Here is a 22,608-nt window from a genome sequence, read left to right on the forward strand (position 1 = left end):
CAGTAGATGGCAGAACTGCGGGCCGGGAAGCCTGCCCTGTAATGAAGGTGAAACTCTGCAGCACACTGTGCCATAAAGTGCGATTTGGCATCTTCAGGGGGAAGCCAAACAGTGGATTCAACAGCACAGCGTACAACTGGCAGAGCACATCCCGGCGCCACTAACCAGATTTATTTTCTGCATGAGGGAGGAGTGGGTGGGAAAGACAACCCATGCCCTCAACATCGGAACGCTATCTTGTTCCACAGAGCACCACACCGTGAACAAACCAAAGCAAGCATGGGTGGTAGACAAACATTCCCATTAGAAAACATATGCAATATATGTGTGTGTGGGAAGGGGTGAGTGCCTGTGCCTAGTTTGTGCAGGGGGGTCGCTCACAATGCAGCCGCAGCAGCCTGCTTCTGGGTTCAAACAGCCTGTCACTGAGCAGCACCGTTTATAACTTTGACTTTAGTACTCATTCAGCACACAGCGGCTAATACTCACAAAGTGCTCCAGGAACTGAAAAGACTGCCTGAACTAAAGGTTGTTCACTGCAGCCTCTCCAAGCAGGAGCGTGCCCACCCAATTATTGCTAGGACCCTGTCAAGCACATTTTAGCTTAAAATACAAACAAAATCTTCAGTTACAATAATTTGAGGATTTCAACTCTTTTCTATTGAGAAAATAAAATTTGGGGGACTTGAGGAGTCACAGCTGTTACTAATCAAATTTATTTAAGAGAGTAATGTGAAACAGCATGTTTGTGAAAGTTCATAATCACACTAGAATTAAATCATTTTTACAGAGCGTTTATTTGAAACATTCTGTACACAAACTTTGATTATGGCAGAGAATACTTCCCTTGCAGTTTAGGTTTGATTTCATTCCTGGAAACCACTATAAAAATCCTGCTCACTTGCAGCAGGATTCTTTATTTACACTTGGGTTTAGTTTTAAGACCTGTGACAAACACCAGATTGCTCACGTTCATCACGACGCAGGGAGAGCCGCCACACATACTACCCTGCCTCCTGGTACTACGCAGCCGGTAAGCTGCACTCCTGGCTCACTTCGGAGCAGCCGCTCGGCAGATTTTTCCTCTGTAGACATCCAGAGCTGGAAAAGTGGCTTTGAACTCCACACGCCTCCTGGCACATCAGCAGTTACCACCACAGCATGACAATCACACCTTAACACAGTGATCCTTGCGCTGATGTTACTCTTCCCTTCCACAAAGACCAACACTATGCTTGTTGCCTGCACAAGGGTCAGTCCTGCTCATCTCAGCAAGAGTTCTGGGTCCAGCAAAGACCTGGGGGCCTTCTGCCTCTAAAGCCACCAGTTCTCCCTTTCCATTCCCCACCCACAAACCCCCCCTCTTCAGAAATACAGGCTGCCATCTTTTTAAAAAGGTCTAATACATCAAAATCTAACTTTTAGGGATTGCAGCCTCTGTGTTGAGCTAGGCTTTGGCTTCCCCATTGAGGCTACCGACAATTTTCCTAAACAGTGCCAGGTGCAGGGATATTTTTTATTTTTTTTTTTATAAAGGAAGTTTTATTAGTTCAGTGGGAACTGGCCAAAAGCCATGATCTTGTTCCAGACAGCTGACCAGCCAGCTGCAAAGGGGAATGCCAGTGCCCTTCCCTCATGGCTGCAAACATGTCAACTCACCATTAGCCTGGCAGCAAGAAGGTCTTACAGCCCAGTAGCAGTTTCCCTCAAAACCACGTCGTAAAGCCTCCTTCCACCTCTTTGCCCAAAATTTATTACAACAAAACTGCTTACCATGCTTATTTTCAGTGCCTCTTTACTCTGCACTGCTACATGTCAATCTCTCTTCCCCACAGAAAAAATGCTTTTTCAAGCCAACCACTCGAGATGCTCAGCAATGGTGGAAAACCACCTTTTCTCTACCAATAGCCTGTGAGAGAAGTTGAAGGAGTCTTGTGAGATTTCCCAGGGCAAGGAGGAGGGTGTGGGGACAGAGGAGGGTCCCATCTGAACTTTTTCACTCCCTCACCTACCAAGCTCTGTACAAAGGGTAAAGAAATCAGGCAGAGAGACAAACGATGTCACTTCCATCTCCCATGTGCCATCCAGTTTTTTTCACTCCAAGCTTCCAATATACTTTAGAGGGCGACAGCTTATCAGAAAGGAGTCATCCCACTGCGTGCTGCTAATTTGTAAGGTAGAAAGCAATGAAATGCAGCACTTTCACCCTGCCCTCCCCTCCTGTACCTTGGCACTTTGGCTACCCCTCTGCACCAGCATGAGTATGTAACTACAGCTATTCCTTTAATCTCTCTGTTCCTAAAAGCCTTCCACCCCGCAGCCCTGACATTACAGCTACTTTCCTTGCCCCCTATAACCATTTTTTCCTTAGATGTTACTCTACATATCTGTGTTTGTCCCACCAGCTGTGGGGGTAGCTGGGATCCAGCAAGAGCAGTATGGTACCACAGCTGTATCCGCTCATCATTTCAGGGTTTATGGGTTTCTTGTTGACTTGGTCATCATATTATCTTTTCAAAGATAATGTATTTGAGAGATTACACATACCAAGCACTAATATGCCTCCATAAATTTAACTTGAACTTAATTAAGTCGGGAGCATCTACCCAAAATATCTTTCTCTTCATTAAAATATTCTGAGTGAAGCTTCAGTCAAAAAAATCTTGTCAAGATAAAGTGATACCTCAACCTGGACCATCTTAGTGGTTTTGCTGGGTGTGTATGTGTGGGTGCAGGGGAAAGCCTGCAAATTATTCATAGGTTTCTTGTAATCTCTCTCACAAGCTCACAGAGCAGGCATTAATCTGACATATAAACTTCTCCAAATATTAACAACACTTCAAAGACACCACAAATAGTGAAGAAGATAAATTCTCTATTACTTATTCTCCTCCAATGTATCCTTCAGCAGGACAACACAGCTTCCCGTCTTTTGCCTGCTGAGTTAATGCCAAAAATATGCATTAGGTATGAAGTACTCAGTTCAAGAAGAGGGTTTCATTTAAGCTGATAAAAAGTGAGGATTTTTTCCTGCAGTTAAGGGAGACAACTTGTCCTTAATTTTCCATTTAGTCTCGCAGGTTCCAGAAAAGTTTTTAATCTTTTTATATCTCACACTATAACATAAAGTTGCAATGGAATTTAAAGCAGAGACTGACAGCAGTGACTTTAAGACGTCCTAGTGTTTTCTAAGCCAAAGCTGTGGCCAAAGACAGTGTCCTTGCTTCACACCTGTTGATGTCAATGGAAATACCACATGTGTTCCTATGAGATCACAGGTTCCATCACAAGAATGTAACATAATATTTTATGGAGTCTTCCACCTCCACTTTTGTTTTTTAAAGATGATCAGTCTAGTTAGTGTGAGCTGCCTTGTTACTACTCAGTGGCACCTCTGTTCCATCCTAACTAGGTTCACCACAGAGTTGCTGAAACGACCTTTCCTTGTCTGAATCATTGAAACCTGAGCTGAAGTTGGCAGCATGTCTACAGGGCCAGGGCTGCTAAGACACCACTCTCAAACAAGATAAGCTGGTGCTACAACACATTCCCCGTATCTTCACACCTTGTGTTGGCCTCATTGAAGATCCAATGCCCTCTCCAATGTACAACCTCCCTGTTTTCCAGGCTATTCAGTAAGTACTGAGATGGGCTTGGGACAGGTGTCTACAGAGTATGCAGTTTGTACTGAGAAGAACTGGAGGCTTCCAATCTTAACTTCTTAAGTTACTAGCACACACAAAGTAGAAATCTAAATAAACAATTGCCTGGTCTGAAAAGTCTGGTCTACCAGCAGGTAACAGGTGTGAGTGAAGCAATTAGGCAACATCTTTATTTGCAGATACATTTCCAGTACATCACCATCATGATGTACCCAGGAAGAGAACTCTTGAAGCCTTTCATAATTCTTTTGGAACATCTGATTTATTTATGAATTCATTTGAGTGGTTTCTGTTCTAAGTCTCTAGACGTTTTAGCCATGACACATTTCAAACACACACAACTCACTATTTTTTTCCAGTAAGTGAGACCTGATCAGATGAGCCTGAAGAACTGAATGCTTTCTTTGTGAACACACTGCCTTTCTTCTACACACAATGCCAGCTGCTTGACAGCAGCCTTCTGCCCAAGGCTCTGCCTAAAACCAGCATGCAGCCTTGAGGATCAAGACTGAGGTGTAGAACGAGCGGCAGGCAAAGGTGTGAGCTGGGGTTAGAAGCAAGCATCTGTCCATAGCACAATCACAGAATGCAAATACAAACACACCACTTTTTCAGAAAGGTCTTCCCCAGATGGGAGTCCACTGTACCCTGGCAAAACGGATTTTGGGGAGGCACAAATTTAAAGCCACAAGGAAAGTCAAGAGGCCCAAAATCAGCACATGGACACAGGCATCTTGATCAGCTTGCCGTGCCCTTCTGCTGATTTCTCAGCCTGTATGGATCTCAAGAGATCAGCAGGAGTGGAAGCAGAATTATTCAAAACTATATAAAACTCTCACCATGAGTATTTTGCTTTGAAGTAAAAAAAACAACCAAACAAGAAACTTGCCCAAAACATGCTAATCTCTGCAAGTTCTTTTTGTCAAGACTTGAGCACTTGGGCTTAATTCTCGGATGGCCAAAAGAACCACTTCTAGAATCTGCATTTGACCTGTTCCAGATCCGTAATATGACTATTGTTAAGAAAATGAAGGCTCAAAGATGCTGTGTCTCAAGCAAGACACAAATGAAATTGTTTAAAATAAGCACTGAGTTTACATGGGACTGACCTGAGACAAAATCCAAATCCAAGTGCACACTATTTCTCAAGAAGTTAAAAAAATCGATTGGAAAATTGAAAATTAAAATGGCCTTAGATTGGTGGGTCAAACCTATTTCTAGCTGATTTCTAAGTCACTTTTCAAATAAAGAATTAACTGAATTACTATTTATTTGTCTAAGCACTGGGACAACATACAGCTGCTGCAGTCTTATTTTTCTGCATCCTGCAGGAAGTTCATATAATTATGAATTCTGGAAGCACTTTAAACATAAGAGTGTATTTAAATAATCTTTTGAGGTACAGAAAATATACTTTATAGAAGCGAGGGGAAGTGCTAGAACTACTGCCAGAAACTATATAATAGCTTGAAGCAATTTCTACCTTCCCGTTTGAATAAGAGGTGGTGGTGGGGGAAATTGTTTAAAGGACACGGAATCCCTTTGTATCTGCCCTTCTCTCTCTAAAATCCAACTAATTTGCCTTAACTTAATCTGTGCTTTTAGCTTCCTTTCCCTGTGATTACTGAAGAACTAAGCAGTAAGAGAACAGGTGCTCAATGCAGACAGAACGAATGCTAACCTGGGACACCATTTTGCTAACACACACAGCCACTGTTTCTGCTCAATGCATATTGCATTATTTTCTGTTCAACTGGTTGCACTTGCATAGTTTGATTGTCTTATCTACCCTGTAGGTCTGAGGAAAACGGTGCAGCCTCTGAAACTAAACATGAATTTATTTTCTGTAAAAGCAGGTCTGAGACATGAAAGCTGTGAAAGAATCTTGTTAGCAGTTCCTTGTGTAGGCAGCAGTCTCACTTTAATCATATGCATTATGGCCTTTACCCATCACTGCAAATTCACTCCTAGAGCTTTTCTGCACATCAGTTTGGCTAACCCACTTTCTAACGTCTCTGTCTCTGTTTAAGCAAGCTGGAAACTGTATTGCTTCTTATACTGCAAACAGCAAGACAACATACACACACAGACAAACTCAATGCCTTTGAAGAGCATGGCTTGTGTCCATCAGTTCTTGTTCTCGTTCCATTTTTTTCACTACCCCCGTTATCATCTGGACGCCTGAAGCGTCTGCACTGAGATTCTGGAACACAAGAGGGCAGGCGACATGCAAAGGAAAAAACACAGTGCATTAGTTTTCACAACGTAAATCACCCAGCTGAACAAGCTGCCGGAAAACTTTAAAAAGGAGAAGCACTTCTCCCTTTCGGCATAAAAAAATACGTGACCAAGCTCTTTTTTCTGTCTAGACAGTATAATATGTTTTAGCTGTACCCCTGTATTCAGAAACTGTGCCAAAAAGTGAAACGTCTTTTTCTCTTGAAATCTGTAGCACTTTCTAAGGCTGCCATGTATCGGTAGGAGAGGTGACTTGCCCTCTTTCCAGGCTCTGACATGCAATCTCACGTAAATGTAATGGATTCTCTCTCACTAAATTCCACCCATTGAAATCTTTAAGGCCCTTCCCCCACAAATGTATTTCAGTAAACGTGTTGTGTTCCTTCTTACACAACCCTGTTTTTTAAATGCGTAGAGTTGTTAGAGCAGGCTGTCATATGATGGCTGTCTACAAGTAGGCAGCGCAGCTGTGAAGTAGCACTCCAGCCCCCCTACTAAACATGTTCTCTGCTGGCTTACTGCTGAAAAATCTCCAGTACTAACTAGACTCTTTCAAGCTTAAATACCAGTCCAATGTACAGATGCCATTACAGTACAATGCCTTCTTGATGGTTTTGGTACTAATTTGCTTTCAGTAATTAACTACTCACACTGAAATCAGTAAGGTTTATGTCAACGAAACGAACCACCCAAAGGATAGATTTTCTAGACAAGTCCCATGCCTGATGAAATAAATATGGACGTGCAATCTGAAGCAAAACTGTGCTTTCATTTTTCTGTTTGATGTTAACAGACCAAAGGTTAGATCCTGCTAACTTACATTTTTGTGCCTCGGCCCAGCTCCTCTGCACTTATCTGCATGAGCAATTTAATTGGTTCTGAAGACATATTCATGTGAGCTAAGGCAGCTTGTTTGAATAGAGGTTTACAGTTGGGAAGCCAGATATTTGGATCTTGGGAGCCCGGCATAGAGGAGGAGGTCAGGATTAGCCCCTTCTGAAAAAGCACTGATGTGTAGGTGTAGGTGCTCCAGGTTTTGAAAAGTTCTTTAAGTAACTTTAATGTGAGAGCAATGAATTCTCTCATCTGTTTCAAACTAAAATAGATTACTGACCATTTATGTGGGAAAAGAAAGAGAAGAAAAAGAAAAAAGTTTGAAGAACCAATTTGCTATTCAAGGTAAATCAATGCAAGCATTCTTACAGACCCCCTACCCAACATCAGCAGTCTTTACATAGGCTACACTTTACACCCTTCTGCAGCACATCACTAGCATTTAGTTGCACCAGCACGCACCAGAAAGGGCCTGGCTGAATTGCCTCTCTCACATAAACACCACTTGAGTCGGGTGCTATTTGGTTTTTTTTGCAAATGATACTACCTCCAGGATTTCACCTACACAGGAAAGCTTATGAGAAAGCTTTCAGATGGACACAAACAAAAACAGCTGGTCAAAAATGTAAAGAGTGCACGAGAAGGAAAAAGTTTCTCTCTGATAGATACTTTAACACATATATGTCATACTCTAAGGAAAATGTTCTGACAAATCAAAATGACATTATTCTTACAGTCAGCCAGTCAATCACCAGCCTTCATCACACATCTTCAGGCTATTAGCTCTGGTTTGGCTAAGTTTGCCTTTTGGACTACACATACTGTTGAACAAGAACCGGATATTTTTATTATTTTTTTTTTCCTAATCTTGGGAAAGGAAGTGTTCTGGCAGTATCTCTAGGTCTTATGCTTAGAACAGGATAAAGCAAAAAAGACGACACCACCCTACAATATATGCGTCTCGTGACGGAATTAGTCAGTGTATCTGAGCATGCTGGACTTCCCTACAACAGAATTAAAAGGAAACACCTTGCAGATAATAATGAAAAAGTGTAGTAGCTCATGCAAAAATCTTTCCTCTTCCCACCACAGCTCTTTAAGGATTCAGTTCTTAATTTCTTTTTAAAGGAAAACAAATTCCTTTTCGAATTAAAGAATAATTTCACTGGGAAAGAAGAATCCCAAAGAATCACTAGAAAAAAGTTTGTCTTCTTACTTCTTCATGAAACTTGGAAAGATTCTCCTCTTTAACTCCTTTCCAAGAACAACAACAACAACAAAAAATCTGCACAATGCCTTTCTATAAAAGAAAGTCCTCTTGCATGGACACAGTTCTTTAATAATGTTATATGATCACCCCCCTATAACAGTCTACAGCAAACTTAAAAAATCAATTTAACGGTGGTCATTTCTGATTAATACGGTTAGGACCAGTAAGTTGCAATTGCAAAAACTGTGCATTTGTAATAAATGAGTACAAATTACTCAGAAGCAGAATGGGTTTAACACTCCTAGAAGTTTATACACACAGTATGAAATTCTGTTCATATAGAAGACTAAATTCAAAAGGTAATTTTAATGCACAACGCCTTTCTTTTATCAGAGAGATACGATGAAAAGCCAGTACTATAAAGACTACAACCCAAGGTTCAAGATTGAAGTTAAACAGCCTGTGAGCCTTTCTATATAATAAAAAAGGCATTTTGAATCAAACATCAGGCAGCATTTTGCCATGCTCATGGCATGAAGTGCTACTCAAGAAAGATAATCCTGTGGGACTCAACCTCTCCTTTGCCATCCGGTGACAGACACTGGGCTGTAACCTGCATGTAGAGCAAGTGGCAGAAAAGCAGCTCCAGACGGCACAAAAGGCATTGCATGCCATCTTTTTTCTTGCTCTGGCATTTTGGGACAGGATGCAGTAATACTGTCCTCGCCCGTGCCGACTGCAAACGCAGCGTTTCCCAGGCAGACCCAGGCGTGCAGCCAGGGCTCTGGCCGCCCTCCCGTCATTCCTTCCCTTCCACCCGCTCAAAGGACCAGCAGGCAGCGGTTTACTCTGCCCACAGCCAGGGACCAGCTGCTGGCACCGGGGACCTCTGAGGTTGAACGGGGGACAATTTTCCTTTCTTTCAGATCCCTTCGCAAGCATGCAGCCCAAGCCAAGCTTTGGCCTTCCAGGAATATTCAGGCATTAAGATGCCATTCAACATGTGCAAGGTTTGTGAAGTAAACTCTGTAGCAATGCTAAAAAAGCACAAATGCAACAATTACTTTCCCAGAAAAGATTGTTTTCTTTCCTTGATGAGATTAGTACATTTGATGCTAAAATCCAGCTGCTTAGGGATGCAGAAGAACTTCTATGACCAACCACAAAACTGAAAGAACTATACTGAACTATAAATGGAGTAAGGGCGTTTTTCCTTAGGTGTTCAGCAGAAATGTTTTTATTCTCCAACATTAACAAGACTGGGCCTCTGACTATACAATCACATACCACTCACTTCTCTGCTTCTTGAGGGTAACAAATATTATACAATAAAAATCATTAATCAATGTTAAAGAAAGTACAAATGTACTTGACAGAACTGCTTAAATTGATTTCTGTGCAGAGCAGTTCTATACCTAACCTGAAACTAAATGCAGTACAATGAATTTTGAGAAGAACACAACTGAATTTTTACCTTTACAGCTTTGACTTAAGATAGTTTTCCACTGTAACAATTTTCTTAAGTAATCACCAGCTCCCTTCCAAATGGAATGACCAGGGCATATTATGTGTTCTATCAGACTGTCAATCCACCAGATACACACATGCACATTGTGAGTTTAACGGAAAAAAGGCTGCATTTAATTTAATGTGAAAAATGCGTATACAGCAGAGTATGCAGGAGCCAGACTATAAAACAGAAACTTCTATACTATGTGAGAGTATAAAATTACAAATACAATTTTTCTGTGCATCTACCAACAAAAAAAGCTTTGTCATCTTTAAAATTCATGTGAAATTTTTGGACTTCCATTTGTTCCGTTGCTAGGACTCCTAAGGGTGGATTACAAATAACAGGCACATGTTTTCAATATGCTTGTTGATCCCACATCCCATTTCAGTAATTGACAGGATTGGGTAGTAAAGTCCCAAGCCGAAGCTTTAAAAGTCATCTCTGAATGCAAGCTAATAACCTGGAAGTAAAAAAGTGGCTAATTTTCCAGATTAGTTCAATTATACTGAATCCTTTAATCTAAACCGCACAGCTTTTAACGTGATTCTTTGCTTGATGTGAATATTCAAGGTTGGTTTTTTTTTTTTTCCCTTTGTGAACAGAAGGTATGTATCATGCTTATCTGTGTAAGAACTAAACTGCTTTATTAGAAGTGGAGGGAAATCACTTAATTCTGGAGACACTGTAAAGTGCGAAAGAAATGGAATTTAAATACCTGCTAAAACATGTGGCTTAGTCCTGCTCACACAGAAGCGATGAAAATTTTTTCTCAATGGGAAAAGAAAAAGGAGACCATGATTTGCTTAGGGAAAAGATGCTTGTGCATTATTTTATATTACGCAAACAATTAATACTCAGCTTTACATTGGCAAGTCAGTCTTCCAGCTACTTTCCTGCTAGACCTATTTACTACTTTACCACTTTCCTCATTTGTCAAAAAAGCTATTTCTGACTACTCAAGGCTCCACATTTCTGGAAGCATCCATGTTTTAATGCTGAATTTGTGAACAGATATTGAAACATTTTAAAAAAATACTACCAATGCCAACTCAGTGCTGAAGCAGCATTAGTTCTGTCTGAAAAAAAGTTTATTTCCCCTTTTCTACTGTGTAATTCAAGCTGCTCTGCAGTTAACAAGGGTGCTTATTGTCATTTTATTAAATTTAAGGTAACAATAAACATTAACGCAGTCTCAAACATGATGTCATGCTTTATGTCGCTAGGTTAAAAGAGAATGTAAAACAAATTACTTGGATTGCTTAGGAAACCCTAAATGCACTAATTTGCTGAACCATTTATCAGCAGAACTAACGAAAAGTGGTTTTTGCTCTTGCAATGGATAAAGGTAGCCATTAGTTTCTGAAGTGTACAATTTTACCAGCCAGACAAAACAAAAAGCAAATCTTGGGAGTAAATATTAGCTGGACATTCACATAACAAGATCCAAAGAGACATATCCAGAAGTTTCCTCTTTTAATCCAACTCTGAATAATGTTGGATGCTGTTTTCCGTTCCTTTAGAGCTCTTCTACTGCCAAAATAACTGCAAGGTTTGCAAGTCCGAGTATATCTCAAGCCTTTCCCAAGGCACCCCAACACTATCTGAGGCACTGAAACTATGGCAACCGAATAAGAAAGCAGCTTCCATGATTAATAGATGAAGATCCCAGCGACAGTGCCTAGCTAGGCCATAATTCAGGAATGCAGGAGGAATTAGCATAGATTCCATCTCAATCTACCAATAAAAAGTAGATTTTGAAAGGCATCAATAAAACAGCATTTTTTTTCTGCTAAACCCCCCGAAACTATAGAATTATAAACTGTTCAAATTCTCATTAACATTTCAATGAACGGCTGCCCTGAGTGCAAGTAATGGATAAATGTTCAACGAACAATGGTGAAGGAACCAACACAGCCGATTTCCCATTTGACTATCAAAGCCACATGTAGGAATACACAATATATAGAACTTCTGAGTGAAGCTGAGCAGAGAGAGATAAGACAACAGAAATAATGTTTCCTGCAGTCAGGAATATATTTGGACACAGTTTTTCCCATTGTGTTTGGGATTCATATAAGAGAGTGCTTTTTCCATCCGCTGAACTGGAACACCCAGCCATATCTATTATATACTCCACACATTTTCATTACTATGAGGCCCTCTGAGCCTGTCAGGGTCATTGCAAAATTGATGAGGGTTAGGAATACCTTTTTTTAAAGTGCATAATCAAACTTGCAATATTATCTCCAGCAAAAAACAGTAGTGTTATAGTCCTCATCCACTAGATGGTCTCAGACTAAGGTAGAAAGGCATAATAAAAATATTTCTTTCCACTTTCATAAAGTTTTCACTAAAGGCAACAGGCTACTGAGATGATAAAAGCACAAGGATGCTCTTTTTGCCTGTATCACACAAAGGGTATAAGCCCACAGCCGAGGCATGGCTTTACCTGAGGAGGGTGAGGGAGAAGGAGCCAAAGGCTTCCCATACCAAGGACAGCCCACATGCTCCCACATCGCACGATGTGCTGCCGTGCTGTGCATCTATCCCCTGAAACTCTTTTAACTTCAGCATTGCATGAATGTTGTAAAAACGTATTTTGGTAGAAAGTTCCTTGGTAGCAGTTTTCTTGGGGGGGGACGGGAAAATGGCATGTCATAGTCCATGATATGTGAATTTCAACCATCTAGTATAAGTGCTCTATATAGAAATGCCTATTATTAACAATACTTTTAAAGGAAAGGTCATCACTGAATGTAGTGAATTAACATATGTCTTCACTCTGGAGATACAGCAACTGGCAGTTCTGTTAATAGCTGGTTTATCTACTTCATTTTACATCTCTATTTCAGCTACTAAAGAAACACTTTGGGGCTTGGAGAAAAATTCCTTTCATACAAAAATGACTCTGTATTCACAAAGAGCATAGTACACCCCTCCTTTTGACTGATAAATAACTACAGTTCTATACTGGGAAAGACTTCAAGAGGTTTGCAGCGAATTATGGGATCATTCATGATGGTGTTTTCTCATTTTCTTCTTCCTTTTTTGAAAGCTGTTTTTTTAAAAAAAAACTTGCTATCCACTTCCTTTTTTTTTTGTTAAACTATAGCTGGAGGTAAACTGTAGATATCAGAGGGCATAAGTCTGGCGGCCTCATTTATGTTCACCAGGTGCATTACAGTTGAGAGCATGATTATTTTATGGGGGGAGGCAAAGATCTCTCATCCCCTTCCCTATTTCCAGTGGCCCCGCTATTAACTGTTAGCAGCCTTTTTAAGTCTGAAGTGACAAGAACTGCAAATGCCCCTATGCCTTTCAATGAACCCCTCCTAAAACCTCCAGAATACTCTGATGCTGTAGGTGCATACCTCTTTTCTTCTGGTTGTTGTTTTTTTTCAGTTCCCACACCACATTTAATTTTTAATCCTTTCACATCTTCCAGCTGCTAAAATAGGATATGCAAGTGAGCAGCCTGGAAATTCTGGAAGATAGGAGGGACACGCAATATATATGTAATTATAACACAGTAGGTGGCACTCTTCCCTTTAAATCCTAAAGCCTTGGAGCTGTGCTGCCATGTTGCCATGTTGCAATCAAGACCCAAAGCCAGATCATCATTCACCATGGACAAATAAAGATCCCTTAACACTGTATAAATATGAATATTCAGTTATTTCCATGGCCACAGGTAATGGCTGAGTTGTCTCACAAGACAGCATATAAAGACACGCAAGCTCCAGTCTGCCAGGTTTGCACTTGAACCGGGTAAGTCCCCTTCTGCCTTCACAGACTCTACGCGCATCTAAACTGTTTCTCACTCAAGAGATAGGTGCAACAGGCCAAAACCAAAAATATTCCTATAGAGGGGTGTCAGGGTCAGGCCCAGGCTTTCCTCCAGCTGCTTGTTTCTGCCTTTGAACACGGTTCATAGTTGCTGCATTCTGCTGACCAGCAGCCAGACTCCATGCTACTACGGACTGTATGTGACAGACAAAATGATATCTGTGTATGTCTCACCCGCCTCAGAGTAATTCTGATACACAGAATTAATGAGCATAAAATGCTCAAACAGTCATCAGTAGAAGCCTTGCTTATTCCTTGTATTTTTCTGTTGCGCTGTCAAAACGTAGCTTGTCACAATTTGTCAGATGCGGCTTGCTCCAGAACACACAGACCTTGGTCTGACCTAACACTGAAGGTCAATCCAGAGCAAATGTGCTCACACCACAGCTTCAGGTCCTCACCAAGTAGTGATTCCCAACAGAAAACAGTATTTTCAGGCTGGGGCCTAAACTTGGAAAAAAAGTCTCTATTTGAGTAATATTTCAGCAACTGCCTTTACTCAGAAAAGTACTCAGGCAAGCATGGCTTTACAGGGTGAGCAAAGCATATTCGGATGAATGAGACAGGGAAAGATAAGGGCTAGAGATTTACCTCCTCAATAAATGATTAGCAGGAAGTAAAATACTGCAGCATCTGTATTAAATTAGGAGAAGGAAAACTTCTGGTTTTAGTACAGTTCAACTCTTCTCTAGCATATGCTGCATCTAATAGAGTTGAGCGTTATTTTCCAGCCTTCACCCGGTTGTTTGTTTTCAGCACTCTGCAATAGTGTATGGGAATCAGGTACTACACACAAAACATTTGTTTGGGTAGCACAACAATGTGTTCTTGGAAACAAGTTGGATGTGAGGCATGTGTTAGCTCAGGTCAATTTAATCCTAAAACATTTTATGTCTCCCCTGCTGTAAACCATGCAAACTCCTTTCATGTGTATTTATGTATGGCTCTTCAAAACAAGATGACAAATTTCCCCTTCCCTTCACAAAACATGCACAAGCAAGTTCACAATCACCTACTTCCTTTTTAATGCAAACAGTTCTAGTCTGGATTTATCACAGGTCATTAATTTGATCTCTCTCCTTTTCTTCCCCCCCTCCCCTTTTTTTCTTCTTTTCAAAAATGCAATGAAGGCAGGTCCTCATCCTTAGCCTGACCTATCTCCTTCTTCAGTCTTAAATTCCCATAACTGTGATTCTCTACTTACAAACATTAAGAGGGGTTTATGGCTAGTATTTGCTTTTATCTTCAAGTAGCTAGAGATTGTAGTTAGTACTGTTTCTCGTAGATGTTAGTGCCCAATTATTTTTGGTTGAAGTAGTATGTAAGGTTGGTTTTCTAATTAAGTAAGAATACAAAAATTTTAATGCAGATTAATTGAGAATACATAGAACATCTGTGACCATATGATTCATCCTCTCTGAAGTATTCACCCATGCATGCTTCAAGCATTTGATTCCTACTACATAAAAAGCAAAAAAAACAGTATTACTTACTATTTTAAAATTAATATAGCATTTGTACAGAAACCTTATCTGGGCATTCTGCTCCTGAACTAAAATTTCCATGAAAGCCTGAGATTTTCTCCAGTGAAGAGTGGTGGAGAACAGAGATCAAAATTTTTATGCACAGGAAATTATTTGGCTTTAAAGAGTGTTAGGTCTCTTTATCTATACCTTATGAGAGGCTACAATATTAAAAACAGGTTCATTTTAGATACAATTATACCCTAGACAGTGAAATGCCTTGGCAACTGCACTTTTTTTAACAGTGACGAACCTTCCCGATCTTACTGAAGCTAGTATTTGCTTTCAACCACATACAAGGCAATTTTCCTCACAATGCACAACAGTCTTATAAAAAACAAAAACAAAACAAACAAACAAACAAAAAAAAACCCCAACAAACCTAACCAAAAAACCCCACCCAGAAGTTAACCAAGAAAGTTCATTTTCCTTTTCTGGTCTGAAATCAAATGGCAAAGGAAGCCCTGAACATGGTAACAGCTGCATAAATCTTACTCTGAGAGAAATGTCACAGACTCCTCAAAATCTCCATGAGTTCTGTGATTAGAAGAGCCTAACCCTGCTGGACTTTCTCACGTTGATGCCAAAGGATTTACCCGCCAAGTAAAGATTACTTGGATGAGAATGGCTCACTGGATGACACTTAATGAACGCAAACGGAAAGCAGTCACCGAACTAATTTTTTGCAGAGACTGTGGGAAATTCGCACCTCTAGTTACTATCTTTGAGGTTAGCTTAAAAATTAATATCGTCAATGTATGATACTAAACAAAAGTTAGCAGAATCAGTGTCAAATAATAAGCCACCGCACGCAGCCCTGTGACAGAAAATGGTTGTGGGCATTCAGCTCTTCGTTATTTACAGCACCTGCAAGCCGCGTGCGTTCCTTGGGGAGACCAAGCATTCATTCACCTTGCAGAGTCAGGAATTTGCGTCTTTTACAATTTATTACGATCTGACTAAAGCCTTTACTTGTGCCGTTCTATTAGTGAAATAATTTTCTGCCTCCAGCAGCTCGAGATCCGCGCTGCATGCACAGACGCTGGCACAAGCACGCATGTTTACAAACTTCAAAAGCAGCAATTAGCTCGGGAGAGGAACTGAACAAATTCCCCTCTGGCCAAGCGGTCAAGGTTAGAAGAAGACAGAGCCATCTGCCTAAGGAACACCCAGCAGTTACCGCCTTGCGACTCACCCTGGGAAGAGCCAGGCAGGACAGAGGCGGTGCCGGCGGGCAGAAGGGCATCTCCGTTGCGACTGACCGGGCTGCACCCCGCTTCCCCCGCCAGCCCCCCACCCGCACGCGGGCCGGAGCCACCCCCGGGAAACGCCTCCCTCGGGCGGGAGGGAAGGGAGGGAGGCAGGCAGGAGGCAGGCGCGGTGGGGCGGCCGAGCCCTCGCAAGAGCCAGGTACTTTCTCCGCACGTGAAGGAGCCGCAAACTTGGCGGCGCCCTGCCCGGCGGCGCAGCGGGGGCGGTGCTGACCCGCAGCCAGCCCCAGGGGCTGCCCGAGCTGCCGCCGCCGCGCCCCCCGCGCCTCGGCCCCACGACCCCAGCAGCACAGCCCCGGGGGGCGTGCGGGCTCCCGCTCGTCTGCGGCCGCAGCAACGGTTCCTAACGCACCTTGCCCTCAGCCGGGAGCCTTCCCCGCCCGTGCGTACATGGGGACGGGGTGTGTATGCGTGTAGGGGGAAACGCCTCCCTCCTCAGCATCCTTGCCCATCGGCAGCATCCTGTCCCTCCGCACCGTCCCTCCCCACCTCCGCAGCAGCGGCGCGAAGGCGCCCCGCCGCCGGCCCCCGCCCGGCTCTGCCCGCACCCGGTCCCGGGGCTCCCCGGCGGCGCGGGGCGTGTGCGGGGCGCCGCGCCGCCAGCCCGCAGCCCCCCTGGGAGGGCCGGCCGAACAGCAACGGCTTTGTGACGGCCGGCCCTGTCATTCCCCCTTAGAAAAACTTTCTCTTTTCCGCCGTTTCCCCCGGCGCCCCCGGGGCCGGAGGGAGGAGAGGAGATGAAGCAGCGGCAGGGCAAGGGCGCGGGCGGAGAGAGAGGAGCTGGGCCGCCCCGCGATGCTCCCCGCTCGCCGGGCCGCCCGAGGGGTCCGGTCTCCCCTGGGCTCTCGGCGCCGGGGTCAGCCCGCCTGCCTGCGCTCACCAGCCGGGGAGAAGCGGCGGGCAGAGCCGCCGGCCCGCGGGGGAGAGGCCGGCGGCGTCCCGCAGAACGGGGTGAGAAGCAGCCCTGCCCCAGAGCCGCCCTTCTCCACGGGGCTGCGGGAGGTCGGCCGGCGGCCGCCCCGGCCGGGTCGCAGGGGAAGGCGGCCGCTGTCCGCGGGGAGCGGGCGGGGAGGGCAGCCCGCAGCCCCAGCCCACGACCGCGAACAAAGCCCGCGGCTGCGCCGGGGGTTGCGCCGCGCAGCAAGTTTCCTCAGTTCCCGGCCCCTGCCCCCCAAAACGCAACCCCAACCTTGGGGGAAAATAAAATAAATTAAAAATAAAACCGAATAAATCAGGCGGAACCCAACTAGCCCCCACACGGGAGAGCTGGGACCGCGGCGTTGCGCCTCTGCACGGAGCGCCCACATTGTCCCTGTAACAAAGACGACCCCCCCCGGCCCAGCTCCGCACGGTGCCCGGCGGCCCGGCCCCAGCCCCGCCGGCGGCGGCCCGCGGCCACCCGGCTCCCCGCGGCGCCCCGGCGGGCGCGCCCCCCTGCCGCCGGCCCGCTGCGAGCAGGGCTCAGCGGCCCGGGCACCGCGCATGCAAGCCGTGCCAAGGGGCTTGGGAGGAAGGCTAACACGTTAAGCAGTCGTAGGGGGTGGGGTGGGGGGTGGGGGGGTGGTGTAGAAAAGAAAAGAAAGGCGAAGCCACGAGATGCCTGGAAAGTGGCAACAGCAAGCGCAGCGTGTGCACTTGCAGGCGGCTCTTCTCCCCAGGCGCTGCAAACGCTGTCGAGGCGGAAAGCAGCAGCCAGCCTTACACCACGCACCGTCCTCGCTCCTCCCGAGCCTGCCGGGGCGACCCGGGAGCCTTCCTTTCCGAGCAACCCAAAAAGATCAGGTAGGGATACGGACGAGGGAGTACTGTACCTTTTCGGTGCATGTATCTAGGCAGCTAGAGGACAACTAGCTGATGTAGTGTCCCATTTAGTAATCCATTTAAGGGGATCTCTCTGGGAAACTGGAGCCACTCTCTCCTTTGCAATCCTTTGTCATTACTACGTGTGTGCTTCCCGGGGGATGGAGTATTTAATATTTCTACTTTCTGAATTGCAAATGCAATTTGTTCATTTCCAATGATGGGCGAAAAGAGGGGAGGGAACACGGAGAAGAAGGGAAAAAAGGGAAAAATAATAATAAAAAAGCGTTAGCAACTCCTCTCCAGACCCAAATTCCACTACGGTTCCACTCCAGGAAGTCCCCTTCAGTCGCGCCTCGGGAGGTAAGTCATTTCGGGGTCTTCTCCTGCTCCCTCTCTACCAAAAGTGCTCCCGGTGCGACAGCTGCTTCAGGAAAACTCCTAGGCTGGAGGCACTCGCCGTGCCACTGCAGGATAGCGAAGTCGCTCCTCGCCCCGGGCTGCCAGGCATTGGACTATGCGCGGCGAGGACTGGGGAGCCGCTGTCTCCCGCCGCCTGCCGCCGCCGCCGCCGCCGCTGCCCTGCCTCCCCTCGGCGCCCGCCGCCCGCCTCCCCTGCCCCTGGGACGCGGCTCCGCCAGCGGAGGCGGAGACAAAGCCCGGACTGGACCACGGCGGGCGGGCGGACGGGCGCGCCCCGTTCCCCGCCCCTCCGCTCGCCCCGCCCCGCTCCGCCGGACGGGGCGCACGCCCGGCAGCACCGCCCCGTGGGCGGGGCCTCAGGGGAAGGGCGGGGTCTGCGGGGGCGGGGCCTCGGCGGCCCCGGGCGGGGCGGATACCGTAGAGCCCCGGGCGGGGGGCGCCGGCGGCGGCTCAGTGGAGGCGCTGCCTGCCCGTGCCGGCGGGGGGCGGTTCCTCTCCCAGCGCTTCCTCCTCGCCGGCGCGGGGCCGCTGCCGAGCGTTACCGGGCTTACGCCAAGCAGGTGCGAGCGGAGGGGACCCGCGGCCTCCGGCCCCCGCCCCCGGAACTGCCGCCGCCCCCAACTCCGCGGCGGGCGGCGGCGTGGCGGGGGGCCCGAAGCTGGGCTTGCGGAGCCGCCCATGAGCGGCGAGAGCAGCCCGGGCCGCCCGCGGCGGGGCCGTGGTGCGCGGTGCCGGGGACCCGCGGCTGCTCCGCGGGCTGCGGGCGCGGCAGTAGGGGCCGCTGCGGAGTGCGGGGCGGCGGCGCAGCCCCGCGCATGTCGCCGCCTGGCAGAGGGCGCCGGGTCTCCCGGGCGCGATCCCCCGTGTCCCTGGGGGGCGCGGGGGCTGGAGCCGCAGCTGCCGGCTGGCGCGGGGCTCGGCCGCCCGCCTGTATGCCTGCCCCCCTTCCCTCCGCCCAATCCCGCCTCGGTGGTCGCTCGCTGCGGTAATCCCCGTCTCGGAGCCGATCCAGCCAGCTGCAGGAGCAAGCGGCGCTAATGCATTAATCCCCCCTTCTCCGGCCCCGCGCCGAGGCCCCCCGCCGCCGCCGGCGGTAATCCCCCCGCCCCGGGCCGCGGGGACTGTGCCGGGCGCCGCTCTTGCACCCGCCGCGCACGGCGGCGGAGCCTCCCGCGCCTTCACCCTGGCCCCGCCGGCGCCGCGGCCCCGGGACGGCGGCCCCGAAGCGGGTGGTGCGGGCCCGGCCGCCCGCGGGTCTGCCCCACCGCGCCGCTGCTGATCGCGGGGCGGGCTGCGGCGTGGAGCCGGCGGGGCAGCGGAGGGTCGGTGCGCTGCGCACCCCCGCACGCCTCCCCGCCGCGGCGCGCAGCCCCTCCAGTTGTAGCGTTAATTTCCAGCCTCCAGATCTCGCCGGAGTAACGCCGCAAGGAGAGCCTCGAGTTACTGCAGCGCGAAGGTATCCAGTTTCCAGAGGGTTCATTTACATTACATGTGCAATTGCTTTAACACGATTTATACTTGGGGTTTTTTTTCTTTCTTTTTTTTTCCCAAACCAGGTAAGTGAAAGGACAGACTGCAACTAGGGGTTTTACTGCCGGGCCACTAAGTGTGGCATTAAAATGAAAGTAATTGCTTGTTTACGACAGCTGTTTTTCAGCCTTTTATTTTCAGATAATGAAAAGACTCTTGAGAAATTGGTTTTGGTTTGGTATTTGATTTGGGATCTAAAATTACACACGCATTCATTCAGTTTCTAGTTGTTAGATTACAAAGGAAAACATTCATCTGTATCAGGGAAAAGTTTCTTCTTTCCTTTCAGACAGTTGAAACTGATTGTATACTTAGGGTAATTTTCTGACCAAAGGAGCTGAGACTTAATATATATTTACTTTCTTTCTTTCCCTGAAAATCTAAAACAGAAGCCAGTTCTGCACCAAACAGAGTAATTGCTGGGGACGGATAAATTTTAGTGGAACAAACTTACCCTAGATCTGAAAGCAATTAGAGAAACTGAACTGGTACAAATAATTTCTGGGCACCCAAGCGTGTGTCAGGGGGGTAAACCAGATGAATGTACCATGATTTGCCAAGACCCCTAACTCCATTTCCACAAAGAGGCCCCCAGTCATCTCATGCTACTTTTCCCCCTGTCAGGAAACGCGAACTGAGACCAAACACAGTCAGGATTTGTGGGAAATGCCCATTCAAGAATACTGAAGGCTGACATTCAGTCATTACGTTATGCTCAATCGCTACGCAGTTTTGAGGTGTTCAAAACTTCCACTGACTTTGTTGTGGGTTTGAACTGTAAGCAGATCTAGATTGGGCCCTTGCTATGTGCTTCAGATACTTCACAAATATTTCCGCAATACTGAATGGTTTATTTTACACTTGCATTTCTTCATTAATCAAGAGGCTCTCTGACAGAGAAGGTTTGCCCCCCCTATATTTAGGGGTTTGAAAAATACAGACCAGATTTTTATATTATGAAAGTTCTGCAAGAAGCAGGGAGCACAAAAGAGTTATATTTTCCAGACACTGGTACTAGCTAAGGCACCAGTTGCTAGAAGTTTCATATTCAAGTTCTTTTACGAAAGTTTTTTCTATTCAGCCATTTTCTTTCCCTGTCTTTAATTTCTTATTTCCAAGCCTGCACTGCCTAATTTCTTCACTTCAATCACACATCATAGCCCTTTTCATTTAGCCTTCTGTCGAAACAAAAGTCGGCTCTGCTGTCCTTCATTCCCTCACTGCTGCCTTTGCTCTTAACTCACTGGAATTGATCTGCAAAATCAAGATGTGTCTTCATGGCTTAAAAAACGCCCTCTTTTCTTTTACCTGACTCCCTGTTCCCTTTCTGTCTCTGTACCCAGTCCTGTAAATTGTTGTCCTGATCTTTCTCTCCCACCAAGTTTTTTAAGTTGTTTTTGTGGAACTTTAATATCAATCTCAATTCTCCATGCTGTCAGATTTTCTGAAAACAGAGACACAACCTTATTTGTTTTCCCTGGACTAGTTAACAACTGTGGGCTACTCACACTGGCTTGGGGAAGGGAATTATTACCCTTGTTGATGGGAAAAGACATATTTTTTCACTGGCTGCTTTTTGGCAGCTGCAGAGGTAGTGTACAGTGGGTTTTCCAGTCAGGAATTCTTGGTAAGGTCTCCATGGAGCTGTGCATTTTAAAAGCCTTCTCTGGGCAATTCACACGAGCTATAGAGAAGTTCTCCAACTCATTCCAACCCCTCTTCAGAAAAGGTCTCTACCAAAGGTGTGACTTGAGTGTATATGAAAACGTTACCTCTACCCCTCCCTCCCAATTACATATGAAATATGTTGACTTGAAGTTTGTCGGACACCTGGCCTACATGAGGGAATGGCTCTTGGGCGTCCTTCACTGGCAGCGGCTGATTCTTTAAATTGGGTTTTGTGAAGTTTGACACTGTTGACTTGGCAAGCCCAACACTGTATACATTTCCCATATATTTCCCACTCTACCAACTTCCCAGAGCCATGTGGCTGTAGGAGCAGCATCCCATTAGAGACCGTCCTGAGGAGCTGGAATACTGCAGGGGTGCGATGGCACCTTGTCATTAAGCACACCCCATTCCTTATCCTCCCATGTCAGAAAAACCTGTGCAATATTCCCCAGTTTCTGTATCAGATGTTATTGTTAGATTCAGTTCAGTTCATTCTTGCCCCTGTTTCAAAGATTCAAAGTGCAGCAGAGTTTCACGTTGACAAGAAGCAACACACAAGAGTGACAGAGCTGAGGATTTTGACAGCTGTCTGAGAAACACTCTGGGGTTTTTCCCGTAAGAAGGTCTGAGACAGTTTTGATGTCCAGAAGACACTTGAAGCCCTTAATCTTAGGAGGGCTTGTAACTCCTTTTTCCCCTTTCCCATTCTGGCATCAGAGGAGATGCCTTTACCTGTCAGGATGTATCTCACCGCAAATAAAAACAAAATGTTAAGTACAGGGACATCTTAATGTAAAGAAGCGTTGACTTCTTTAATCTTACAGCAATAGTGAAAGCTCATCAAAGTGCAAATATGATTTTTGTCAAGACAACATTATTGGATGCCTGGAAAAGTAATTACTCCTACACAGAGAAAAATAAGATCTTTCTTTTAAGCAGTTCAGAGGAAATCGCCAAACTCAGCTGTACTCTAAAAATGTGGTTGAAAGGGAACAGGTTTTTAACCAGCATGTAGCTGTTCTTGGGCACACTGCAGCTAAAGGAAAGAAGAGTCATAAAAGCCAATATGGACCCAATTCTCAGTCTT

General features: G+C 46.0%; 1 protein-coding gene across 5 annotated transcripts in view; it reads right to left on the reverse strand.

Annotated features, from left to right (window-relative positions):
- Positions 1-18,492, reverse strand: part of SEMA6A (semaphorin 6A) — a 113,795-nt gene extending 95,303 nt beyond the window's left edge. For 2 of the 5 annotated variants that reach the window (XM_040579956.1, XM_040579953.1), the window contains exon 1: positions 17,909-18,492. The gene's annotated coding sequence lies outside the window, so the exon portion shown is untranslated. Of the gene's footprint in view, positions 1-16,021; positions 16,101-17,908 lie in introns of those variants that run through there. The other 3 variants (XM_040579958.1, XM_040579957.1, XM_040579955.1) reach the window with 2 other exon arrangements.
- Positions 18,493-22,608: the final 4,116 nt, after the last annotated feature.

This window comes from Falco naumanni, chromosome Z (genome assembly GCF_017639655.2).
Source record: "Falco naumanni isolate bFalNau1 chromosome Z, bFalNau1.pat, whole genome shotgun sequence".
NCBI lineage: Eukaryota > Metazoa > Chordata > Aves > Falconiformes > Falconidae > Falco > Falco naumanni.